Genomic DNA, 10,471 nt, shown 5'->3' with positions numbered 1-10,471 from the left:
ACAGACTGCTCATCATGTCTCTCTTCACATCTGCATCATGGTTTAAACGGAAACCACAATACAGTACGGATGCATCACACAATGGACATCAATGGTGCCCGACAGACCCGACTGACTTATAATGGAGTCGCTCGGGTTACACCAAGGTGTCTGTTGTTATACTGGAGAAAATAGCACTGCAAGCAGATGTAAAAATAGCCAGAAATAGTGTTTTGGGAATTTCATAGCATTGTAGTAAGCAGATCAACAACTTCTTGTAGGATGCAAGATGAAGATGGAATAGCATGTCATGATTAGAGATGAGCGAGCATACTTGCTAAGAGCAATTACTCGAGGCAGCATTGTCCTTAGCGAGTACCTGCCCGCTCGGAAGAAAAGGTACGGCGGCCGGCGCTGGTGAACAGTGAGTTGTGGGAGTGAGCGGGGGGGGGGGGGGGGGGTGTTTGAGAGATCTCTCCTCCGTTCCCCTCCACTCTGCCCCGCCGCTCCCCGCCCCCGGCCAGCACCCAAACCAGGTACTCGCTAAGGACAATGTTCGCTCGAGTAATTGTCCTTAGCGAGTATGCTCGCTCATCTCTACTCATGATATACAAGTATTAAGGCCCATTTACACCCAACGATTATTGCTTAAAATTCATTCAAACGACAGAATTTGAGTGATAATGGTTACATGTAAATGCGAGCATCAGGCACTTGTCGTTTGAACAATGATTTTACAGTGAACTTAAAATCCATTGTTCAGCTACTGGAGATAAAGCAGTTTCCTTTATCTGTTAGTACACCGCAGGCTGTTATCTCCACAGGCAGCCGGCGGTTAACATTGTATTCTGCCAACATACCTGCAAGGAGAACAATGCAGCTGTGAGCACAGCTGGGCACGTGATTATTAACACCCTGGGCTCTGCAAACAGCTCATGGAGACCCTTTTACGTGTAAATGAAAATGATAAAGTGTTAATGGCCATCAGTGGCCATTAACATTTTATCCAAAATGATCGCTAAAACTTTCAATCTTTTAATCGTTTGAAAGATTATCCTTTCGTGTAAATGGGTCTGTACATATTAGCAAGCTGTTGAGTTTCCAAAATATGTGAATTCTCTGAGTGCTGTTTTTGAGATTCTAGTGACACAAATCATGAACACAGCATGTGCATATGGCCTCAGACTTATTTGCAGCTTTTGAATCTCCCTAATGAAAACTGCAGCGGAAAACAAAGTTGCTTTTACCAAAATTAGCCCTGTAAATAGCATTTCTTATATACTGTGAACCAGTTATAAAATCAGGGTGTAGGAGTGCTGCATGGGAATGAATATGCCGAGATTTATAGTCAGACATAATATTTGCCCTCTACAAAAACAGCAACATTTTGTGGTTTTGCTATTCTAATTAAATTCTAAATATTATATTCTTCTTCCCGGAAACGTGCCTTGAAACTGTGCATTTATGCTATTCAATCACTGGACCTATAGTACCTTAACAATAAAAAGAATATAAATCTATATATTTGCCTGACTTTTAATGCCTAAATATAAAGAGACTAACATATTCAGGAAATTATCAAAATAACAGTTATACATATGAAGTACAGCAAAGTATTAACAAGAGACGTAGTAACTGTTTAGATTCCGAAGTAAGCCTAGGTATGCTTGACATCAATTTCTCCTGCTGTGCCTCTGTAGGGTGGATGCAGATCAATTTCCCCAGTGAGCCACTGTAGGGTGTGTATTACATGCCACACATTCAAATGACTGGCCACTTGTGCCAACTTTCTCATGAATTCTTTCTTAACAACTGGGTCAAAAATCTATTTATATATAAAGACGAAAGCCCTAACTGACTGACTGACTCGCCACTAATTCTCCAACTTCCCGATGTCCTAGAAACATGAAATTTGGCACAAGCATTGATTATGTCATAAAAAGAAAAAAACTGATGAGTCCCAACTCGATTATTCAATTCTAAGCACAAAAGAATTAGCGTCCAAATTGTACGTACGGAATCTAATTCTCTCACTTCCCGATGTCATAGAAACTTGAAATTTGGCACAAGCATTATGTCATAAATAGGAAAAGCTAATGGGTCCCAACACGATTATTCAATTCTAAGCGCAAAAGAATTAGCGTCCAAATTTTACGTACGGAATCTAATTCTCTCGCTTCCCGATGTCATAGAAATTTGAAATTTGGCATGAGCATTGATTATGTCATACATAGGAAAAGCTAATGGGTCCCAACTCCATTATTCAATTCTAAGCGCAAAAGAATTAGCGTCCTAATTTTACGTACGTAATCTAATTCTCTCACTTCCCGACGTCATAGAAACTTCAAATTTGGCACGAGCATTGATTATGTCATAAATAGGAAAAGCTATTGGGTCCCAACTTGATTATTCAATTTCAAGCGCCAAAGAATTAGCGTCCAAATTTTACGTACGGAATCTAATTCTCTCACATCCTGATGTCATTTTATATAAAGGAAACGTCGCATGGTTACCTCCACGTGGTGTTTCCTGGGTAACGCAAAGAACCATGCAAAATGGTGAACATATGTTTTTCCTCAGTATCTCTAAAGTAACCACGACTTCATAAGATTTTCCATGTGAACACCAGATAAACACCAGTACCAAATTAACTCGGGCGAAGCCAGGTATATCAGCTAGTATGACATATGACCCAACCCTTTATCTAGACCAACCTAATGTCCTTGAGGTATGAGTAGAGCTGTGTTCATCAAGTTTTTAAAGTTAATACAGACCCCGGGATTAAAGTAATCCCATCTCAGACATTTATTTCATATCTATGGGATTTTTTTCCATTGATAGCTAAAATGTGGTCTGATCGCTATTGAAGTTACAATTATATACAAAAGCCATTTAAATAAACCAATAATACACAAACAGCATTACTGTTCATGTTTTATATCAAGCACATTGAGTAAACATCCACAGTGCAGGGAGGAAAAATAAGTGAACCTCTTTGCTACCAACTGTAAAACGTCCTACTGCTACCACTTTGTACAAGGCTTGGTACTGCAGTCCAAGTTCCCATCCACTTCAATGGGAACTTGGCCTGTAATACCAGGCTAGGCCACTGCAGTGGGCACAGAGCTGTCTGCTTCCAGCAGAAATCAGTTTTAGGTCCAGTGCTCCAATCAGTGAGGGTCCCTGTGTGGCTGAGGATAAGTAATCAATAGCTCACAACTGGTCAACACATTTAATACTTCTATTTTGAAGCCAGACGTTGTATATTTCAGTGGTAGTAGCACTCTGGACAAGTGTTGGTGATACATTACTGCTTCCATGCATAGCACAGTGATACATTATAACCACCTGAACATGATGGGATCTGTTTCTCTTTGTGGGCGCTGCTTCTAATCGTAGAGAGCGGAGAATGTTTTACCCGCCTGTCATCTGTTAAAGGGGAGCTATGTAGAGAAATAGGAACAGGAGGCATCAAAAGACAGATCTTAGCCAGCAACCATGCTGTGCTTGTGAGTCATAGATTGGCCAGGGCAGCCCCCCCAGCAACACTCTTGCTTTTAACTCTGACACATTGGGGAGGGGGCGGAGGGGTGTACAGTTCTAAAGATCTGTGATCAGCAGCTGCAGCTTTCCATATATTTAGGGAGCAGAGCACAAACACTGATGTTCCTGTTATAGTAACAATGTCTGTGGACATAACCCATGTAATAGCGCAGAAGGGCCCTACACAAAAGATCTTAAAAAATGCATGCAGTCTTTAAGAAAATTGGATTGCTAGACTTAAAAAAAAAGAGACGTGTTTATCGTTTTGTGCAAAGCATGTTGTAGGAGACTTTCCTTTAGGCCATATTTACATGGGCGAGTGCGATGTAGGTCAGTGAAAACCTGCCTTATATCACACTTGTTTTTTCTGTGCTATTCATAGATGCATTTCGGCGTTAATGCTCAATTCCTATAGCTGTACTTTTGTTTTTCATGTACGTAGAAAAAAAACGACCAACCAGAAGAGAAAAAAACAAATGTACTTCTTAAGTCAGTGTTCCCCAACCCCAGTCCTCAGGGCGCCCCAACAGGTCATGTTTTCAGGATTTCCTCAGTGTTGCACAGGTGATGTTATTATTGCCAGTGCTCAGACATTACCACAGGTGTTCTTACCATAGGATATCCTGAAAACATGACCTGTTGGTGGTCCCTGAGGACTGGAGTTGGGAAACACTGCCTTAAGTCATAGTTAAAATGATAAAAGGATTTTTTTCACGCTCCTATAGGAAATAATGCGTGATTCTTGAAGAATCGCCCAAAAATAGGGTATGCTGCAATTTTTCAAAATTGGTCATGGAAATTAGCCTAATGAAAATAATGGGTTATTTTTACACACATTCTGCCGTTCGCACACTTGGACAGAACTTCTGTGTGAAACTTGTTCGTGTGCTTAAAGCCTTACTTCTAATAATAAAAGGGATTCTTCATATTCTCTTCATACACAGTACAAATTCATACATGTGGGATGAAAGCCTGATTGATGCCGGTGATTTTAATACTATCTGCTGACGTGTGTGGAGTAAAGTAAACTCAGGCTGTATTCATATGGGCAATTTTCACAGGCAAGTTCTGTACGAGTCCGGGATGGACAGAGATCACACGGAAAAAGAACCCATTTCTTTGAATGGGTGGACTACAATACCCAGAGAGGTTATCAAAATTGTGGTTATTTAGTTTAGAAAAAAGATGTCCGAAGGACCTAATAACTATGTATAAATATATCAGGGGACAATACAGAGATCTCTCCCATCATCTGTTTATACCCAAGACTGTGACTGTAACAAGGGGGAGCCCTCTATATCTAAAGGAAAGAAGGTTTCTACACCAAAATAGAAGGGGGTTCTTTACTGTAAGAGCAGTGACGCTATCGGACTTCAGAAGGGTTGTTGATCTAGGGATTATTCCAATTGCCTGGAGTCAGGAAGGAATTTCTCCCCCCTAAGGCTGCCTGCAGACTGGCGGAAATTCCCCCCTCCACCATATAGCTGCTTCCCCAGCCATCAGTGCAGAGTCACTACGCAGCCCTCTGCCGCCATCAAAATCAGATATGCGCACCGAAGTCAAGCAAGGGTCCTCCCGATGCAAGTAGTGGCCGTGAGTTTTCTGTATGTGCAATGCACCACTGAAGTCGATGTGTAGACACCTTAATTTCAGTGCTCATGTCCATTTCCGACAAGGGCAGAGGGCTGCAAGAATGGGGATTCACAGTGGAGGAGCACATATATGTTATGGACGCCTTGACTTGTGGCATGTCAATTTGCATACATGGCGTCACAATATAAATGAAGGTTTTTGCAGTGATAAGCATTCTTCTTTTCATACAAACATATGTCTTGGGGTGTGTTAAATGTGATGAATAGCATTATGGTGGCAGCTTATGGTCCAAAAGTCTGACGATATGTTCCCTTGAACTGTTAGATTTATGCCTTGCTAAATCAGTTTATAGCTCCAGGACTATTACTCTATTCTTTGTCCACATCAGTAAGTGTTCCAAGGTGGTCACACATGCTCAGTGTTGCTCTCTGGGTCTGGGGGGGGACCCTTGGTGTTATGAGCAGCTGCTTCTGGACCTCCCGTATCTTCTCTGCTTGTAAGAAGAGATGAGTAGGGGATACGATTGATACTGCCATTGCTCAGCATTGCCTCTGACAAGCAGAGAAGACACTGGAGCTGCAGAGGTGGCTGCTCACCGCACAACAAATCCCTCCCTATATCCAGTGCAGCTGAAAGAAGCAAGACTGAACATGTCTGACCACCTTTAAACATTTCAGGTGGACACAATAGAAACAGCAGGTGGCACTATACAAGCATTAATATCTGGGAATAAAAACTTTTAAAACAGGTATAAATATAAAAACGTTAAATTATACGCTGATTTAATGTTAAATAAGGTTTTAAAACATGCAGACTTAGCCCAGCTGAGTGTGCATCTTTATGGTAGAACCAAGAAAAATAGCCTCCTTCACACGGGCAAGATGGCATTGCCACGAGAAAATCGCAGCGATATTGCATCGCTGCACCGTGCGATATTGCTGTGTCTTCTCTCGGCCATAATGCAAATTTGTAGCATCACATGCAAGGGAGCTTGAAATATAAGCCCTACCCCAAAAATAAGCTGTAACTAAAAGGGGAAAAAAAGTATACATCACCTCTCGCACGCTGTCCAGGGCGCCGCCGCAGCTTCTTCCCAGGTCCCGGCACTGATCATCTTAATCTTCTGGCCGAGGATTGAAAAATCCCCGGATGCTGGAAGCGCTGGCTGTGATTGGCTGCCACTTAGCTAATCACAGCCAGTGCTCAAAGAATTGCTGTAATTGGTTCAAGTGTCAGCCAATCACAGCCAGCGCTTCCAGGAGGCAGGTATTTTTGAATCCCCGGCCAGAAGAGATGATGATGATCAGTGCCGGGGAACCGGGGAGAAGCTGCGGCGGCCAGGCTGAAAGCACGTCTACGGTGATATATGTGTATTTTTTTTCTCCTGTAGTTAGGGCATAAATTACAGCTTTGACAGTAGCATTTGCTACTGTCAAAGTTGCATCGCATGAAGACCACGTTTTCGTGCGATGCGATGCAACAGAGAGAAAGGCTCCATAGGGAAACATGGGCTAAAAAACCTGGCATGTCGCCGGACCCATGAGGTTTTTGTATCATTTTGTAGCATGCTACAAAACATCGCATGTGTGAAGTAACTCATAGGAAAGCATGGGCTTCTCATACATGCAATTTGTAGCAGGGTCATTCCGTGTCAGTTCAACCAACGCTCCCGGTCGACCATCTCAGATTTCAATGAAACTTTGCACAAAGATAGACCCTGACCCTAAACCAAGATATCCAGAATATTAGGCTTCAAAGTGCTTTGGTTCACGAGCTATAGGTCTTAATCTAGGGGGTTGTCATGTGATTACAGCGCGCAACCTGAAAAAAGTGGCGATTTCAATCCATTGCCAAGCAATCATTATGCAACACTCAATGATATTCTGACCATCTTAGGCCAAAGCTTGGGGCTCACCTGAACTCGCCATGCAATTTTTGATCACACAAGTTTGAGCACAAAAAGTTGTCTCATTCCAAAAATAATTTACCTTCTCATGATTTCTAAACTAATTATACATCCATGCAAAACTTACACTTATTTTATTATTTGACCTCCGTGAGTGCATAGGACCTTCACAGGCATTGATATTTTCCCATCTAAAAGGTCTGGGAACAAAATGAAAAACATCGAATCTTGTAGAGCAAAAAAGTCTCTTCCAAATAGAACAAAAATGGAAAAAAATAAAAATGGAGTACATTCCGATTTTCGCCTTTGAAAAAGGGAAAAATTAGCAAAAAAGTGTTTTTTGCCATTTTTGACTCATTTTATCTGAAGAGCTATGCATAATTTTGGGTCCATAATGTGAATAATGAGAACCATTTCCATGGAGTACACATTGATAAATTCAGAGCTGAGTTGGATCGCATTGATTATGAGTTATTACTGCTTAAAATATGAGTTTTATTTTGCGCGATAGAATTTTTCAGCTAATTTGACATGCAATGGTGGCAGAATGATGATACGAGGGGCAGTCTGAGCTTAGCTGGATTCAGCACCAAAAGTTCTCCTAGTGTGTGAAGTTTCATTGCTCTAGAGTCATTGGAACTGGCTTGGCAATGGATTGAAATCGCCACTTTTTTCAGGTTGCGCGCTGTAATCACATGACAACCCCCTAGATTAAGACCTATAGCTCGTGAACCAAAGCACTTTGAAGCCTAATATTCTGGATATCTTAGTTTAGGGTCAGGGTCTATCTTTGTACAAAGTTTCATTGAAATCTGAGATGGTCGACTGGGAGCGTTGGTTGAACTGACACGGAATGACCCAGCAACCTTATTAAGTCACCCGTATGAAGGAGGCCTAAAGGTGTTTGAGGTTTTTTTTTTTTCTTCACAGCAAGCAAATAATGTAAGATATATCCCTATAGGGACTAGCTGTAGGCCCTTCTCTCCAATGATGTGGTTTACATGCTGCAGGAGTCACGCGCGTAAACTGAACTACAGCTTGCAAACGGAGCTCACTTGCAAGACTCATCATAAAGTAGAGTAGAAAATCTGGCTAGAGGAGACCTGGGGGGCCGGAGAAGATGCAGTTATAAGGCTGCCTGGGGAGGAATAGGTAAGCATTGATTTTTTTTTCTTCTAAGTGACAACTGCTTTAAGGCCATTTTACACACAAGGATTATTAGTAACCAAAAAAACTGAACAAATTAATGACTTACATAAAATGCTGAACATTTAAACATACAGATCTGAAATCCTTGCCATTTCTCCTGCTATGTAAATACTGTATATGTTGTTTCCTCAGGTGGGCGTTTATGTGAAGAATCTCTGGCTGGGAGGATTTTAATTAGTGTGAAGAAAACCCATTGTTTTCTATCACAAGTAAGCAAGTAGTCATTGTCTTTAGCAGGGCAAACAATCACCCCTTCCCTCAAGTTGTTCAGCCGCTCCAAGACTGAACAACCGCCATTTAAATGACAAGAATGGCGAACTGCCTAGCTATTTTTATGCAGGCTGAAATTCAATAAGTGAACGAATTGGGCATGATGGCTGCACATTTACACGTAATGATTACACTGGTCAAATTTTTACAAAAGTCATGTTACTGAAATAAAATTAGTCATTTATCAATTTTCGTGCTCAACACAAATATGAAAGTCAAAATGCAAACTTGGCTCTATTTTTTGTAATCTACAATTGTTTACATCACAAAATGCACGTCAATAGTAATAGGCCTATGGTTATTACCTGTATTTAAAAAGAAAATAAAAATCTTTGATTTCTTTGCCTGTCTCTTGTACAACTGTTCGGGAGCATCTCTGAAGTGTCCAGCAGTAGACAGCATGGTAGTGGACCATTTTCCCCGGTATCTTTGTTCCATTGCTGCGATATCTTGGTGAAACCGTTTGTCATATTCATCACTAACCAAACCGCAGTTGTCTGGAAAGAAATCCAGAAGGAAGTTGGTCTTTAAAGACATATTGCAGCCAAGTTTCTAATACTGCATCAGCATGTCTTGTTCCTTGTAGTTTTCAGCCATAACACTCCCGAGAGTTTGTAGACACTAGGCGAAAGGCATTCCATGCTTGTTTTGCATTACCCCGCAGCAAGTTTTTGAACCAGTCACCTTTGAAGCGCTCTCGCATCACAGGACCCACAAAAACTCTTTTTAATCTTTGCCTTACTGAGTCGAGGGAATATTTCATGAAGGTATCAGAAATTTGGTGAAGTCCGGTCCATGGCTTTCATGAAGTTCTTCATCAAACCTAGTTTTATGTGAAGGGGTGGTAGCAGGATTTTGTGAGCCTCAACCAGAGCTGGGTGCATGATATGCTTCAGTCTAACTGCTACATTTTGTCTGCGAGGCCAGGCCTTCTAGAAGTAGCGCAATTCCCTTGCTTGGCCATCCCACTCAACACCTGTATTTTGTTTATCCCCCATGGAACTGGTATCAATGCAGATGGAATGTTAGGGTAGAGTTTTCTTAACTTCTTTTGCTTCCTTATCACACCAGAAAGAGAAATCAAGCAGAAGTCAGTCATTTGTGTGGTTACTTGGCTACCAGACCATGGGGACTGCAACCAGCATTGATGGTCTTTTACCATTAAACCACTGTGAAAGTTGTGTTGTACATGTAGCACAGCATATATGCAGGGCCCAAGGCTTGTTTTTGTCGCCAATCTTGCATCCGAAGTAAAGATAATATGCCTTCACTTGAGAAGTGATACTTTTCTTCTAGTTGGCAAGTGTCACTTACCCACAAATCTAGCAATTGTCCACGGTATTAATGCACTTTTGAGGCATTAGTGTTCTGTATTGTAACTATATGGATAAAACGGTTTTATGTAACAGTAGCTTAACCTGTATCCCACAAAGTTATTTTAAAAGCTTAACCTTTCCGACTGAGCTTTATATAGTACACTAGTGATTAGGTGTTGACTCCCACATTACCAGTGTATGCATCATTACGTTGGGTTAGGTGTGAGGTAGTGAGCTCAGAGGCAGTAACTGATCACATGTGACACCACATGTCCTGTAAGCACACAGCCACTGTCTGGCTCAAACAAGGGCCAATTAAAAAGAAAAAAATTCTCATGTCATATTAGTGTTAAGCATACCAAGATACTTCAGATCAGGACCTTTAAGTCAGTAACCGTTTCAGTGTTGTCCAGTGTCATCTTTCACTTTAGCTGGTTTGAACGATAGTCTTTGCGTGTTAATGGGCCTTCATGTGTAAGGTACTACTCAATGCAAGAGCCTCTTATCCAGCCAATTGTTACCCTGCTATATACTGAAACAAGCCACATTTGCAAAACCTGTTGTGCCACATTCCAGGAGCAGAGCCCCCCCCCCCCCCTCTCACCCCCCTCTCACCCCCCTCCAGTTGACAAGTCTGTATGAGGGCTTTTTCTTC

The sequence above is a fragment of the Eleutherodactylus coqui genome, chromosome 1 (genome assembly GCF_035609145.1).
Source record: "Eleutherodactylus coqui strain aEleCoq1 chromosome 1, aEleCoq1.hap1, whole genome shotgun sequence".
NCBI lineage: Eukaryota > Metazoa > Chordata > Amphibia > Anura > Eleutherodactylidae > Eleutherodactylus > Eleutherodactylus coqui.
This window is presented reverse-complemented; position numbering follows the sequence as displayed.